Here is a 3,073-nt window from a genome sequence, read left to right on the forward strand (position 1 = left end):
GAAGGGCATGATCAGAAGTCTGCCTGAAAGCCTGCGGAGGAAATGGGACGTCCTCCTACCCTGTTTACTTTTTTCCTACAGGGAAGTGCCACAGAAGGGAGTGGGCTTCAGCCCCTTCGAGCTTCTGTATGGGCACCCTGTACGTGGACCTCTCAACCTGGTGAGAGACGGATGGGAAAGAACTCCCAGAAAGCTTCCCCAGGATGTGGTGAGCTACATGCTGGCCTTCCGGAGCCAAATGGCTAAGTTGTGGAAGCAAGCTTCTGACAACTTGGAAGCCAGCCAAGCAGTGATGAAGGCGTGGTATGACCACAACGCTCACCCGGTGGAGTTGGAGCCTGGCCAGAAGGTGTGGGTGATCGAACCAGGAGAGCTTAGTGCCCTCCAGGATCGCTGCTCAGGACCCTTTGAGGTGTTGGAGAAGAAGGGTAAGGCTACCTACTTGGTGGACCTGAAGACCCCTCGTCAGCCCCTGCGGGTGCTGCATGCCAACCGCCTCAAACCCCACCACGAGAGGCCCGAAGTCATCTTGATGATGGTGACTGACGGAGGAGAGGACGTGGAAAGCGAGCCTCTCCCTGATCTGTTTGCGTCTCAAGAGAAGGATGGGTCGGTGGAGGGAGTGATTCTCTCCCCATCTCTAACTCCTGAACAGCAGGAGGACTGTCGCCAGGTCCTGGGGCAGTACTCCTCGTTGTTCTCCCTTGTCCCGGGTAGGACTCACCTGTGCGTCCATGACGTGGACACAGGAGACAGCCCACCTGTGAAGTCCAAGATCTACCGGATGTCAGACAAGGTGAAGGCCAGCATTCATAGTGAAGTCACTAAGATGCTGGAGCTAGGAGTGATCGAACCTTCTAGCAGCCCCTGGTCCAGTCCGGTGGTGTTAGTACCAAAAGCTGCACCACCGGGTGCCCAACCAGAACTGAGGTTCTGTGTGGACTATCGGGGACTGAATTCAGTGACCAAAACTGATGCTCATCCGATCCCTAAGGCGGATGAATTGATTGACCGGCTGGGAGCTGCCCAATATCTAAGTACCTTTGACCTTACTTCTGGGTACTGGCAGATCTCTTTGACTGATGGAGCAAGGGAAAGGTCAGCCTTCTCCACGCCCAATGGCCACTACCAGTTCTGTGTGATGCCCTTTGGGCTCAAGAACGCACCTGCCACGTTTCAGCGCCTGGTAAACCAGATCCTCACCGGAATGGAGAGTTTCTCTGCTGCTTATCTGGATGACATAGCCGTCTTCAGTAACAGCTGGGAGGATCACTTGCGTCACCTGCAAGCTGTTCTCCAGGCCCTGAGACAAGCTGGATTGACGATCAAGGCCAGCAAGTGCCAGATCGGGCAGGGGTCGGTAGTGTACCTTGGACACTTGGTGGGTAGGGGAGCGGTGCAACCCCTCCAGGCGAAGATCGAGGCCATCATGGCCTGGGAACCCCCCAAGACTCAGACTGAGGTCCGAGCATTTTTGGGCCTCACGGGATACTACCGCCGCTTCGTGAAGGGATACGGTACCATTGTAGCCCCCCTCACGGAGCTCACGTCCAAGAAACAACCTCGACGGGTAGTCTGGACGGAGGCTTGTCAGCAAGCCTTTGAGAGATTGAAGAAAGCCATGTGCGAGGCCCCGGTCTTAAGGGCCCCAGACTTTTCCAAGGAGTTCATTGTCCAGACAGATGCATCAGAACATGGCATTGGGGCAGTGTTATCGCAGCTCAACGAAGAGGGTCTGGATCAACCCGTGGTCTTCCTATCCCGGAGACTACTTCCCAGGGAACAGAAGTGGAGTGCAATAGAGCGTGAAGCCTTTGCAGTGGTATGGGCTCTGAAGAAGTTGCGGCCATACCTGTTTGGCTCGCACTTCCTAGTTCAGACCGACCACAGACCCCTTCGTTGGCTGATGCAAATGAAGGGGGAGAATCCCAAGTTGTTGAGGTGGTCTATCTCCCTACAGGGAATGGACTTTCGGGTGGAACATCGGCCTGGAGTGGACCACGCCAATGCAGACGGTCTCTCAAGGTATTTCCGCCTTAGTGATGAGAACTCCCAAGGGGTTGGGTAGCTCTCCCCACTTTCAGCTGGGGGGGACGCGTGTTAGACCTGTCAGCCCTTTGGGTGGTCCCTCCTCATCATTATTTATTTTGTCCCACTTTTGCCTCAAACCCTGTTTGAATTTTTCCTTTTTGGGAACCACCAGACTTTTTCGTGTTGCTGCAGATTCAGGGAGCCATTTTAGCTACCCCTGAAACTTCTGTCTGGAGGCCTGAAGCACAAAATGGTGGCCACCTGTGACATCACCAGCATCCACTGGAACCTACCAGCACCTTCTAGAACACTCCAGAACCCTGTGACAGTTGGAGGCGGTTTAGAATGTTGGGAAGCTAAGACAGAGAGTTGGCAGTTGGAGCTGGCAGTTGGCACCTGACTGGTGAAGAGTGAGCAGCACAAACGTGAAGGAGTGAAGCAGCAGGGGTGGAAACTTGTGCCTGGAGTGGGGTCCATAAACCCACCCTTGATACTAGTCCCTACTGACGGAGCCCAGCCTAGAGCCCTGTATGGGAAGAAGTCAGAAAAACCATCCTGAGGACCTGGACAGCAGGAACAGGCCTTAGAAACAAGAGAACAGCAAGATCCTGACCTGGAAGCTGGTTTCCCTGAAGTCCGACGTCGAGTAGCCTAAGACCTGGAGCCCGAGGTGGAGAAGCGGCGCTGACTGGAAAAGCAGACGTCGTACCCGGAGCCGCCAGAGGTCGAGAGAGGGCGCCGTCAGAGGTCGTGAGGAATACCAGAGGTCGAGGAGGAAGTCACCCGAGGTCGAGTGAGCGGCGTCATCGGAGGAGTGAAGTCCGCCCTCCGGAGTCGTCGGAGACCGAGGTGAAGGGTAACGGAGGTCGGGAGTGAGGATCGCACTCCGGAGTCGCCGGAACCTGTGAGAATCGTGCCGGAGGTCGGGAGTGGAGGTCGCACTCCGGAGTCGCCGGAAACCTGTGAGGAGCACCGGAGGTCGGGAGTGAGGATCGCACTCCGGAGCCGCCGGAAGTCGACATCGAGGCAAGGCCGGCCGACG

The sequence above is a fragment of the Triturus cristatus genome, chromosome 8 (genome assembly GCF_964204655.1).
Source record: "Triturus cristatus chromosome 8, aTriCri1.1, whole genome shotgun sequence".
Lineage (NCBI taxonomy): Eukaryota > Metazoa > Chordata > Amphibia > Caudata > Salamandridae > Triturus > Triturus cristatus.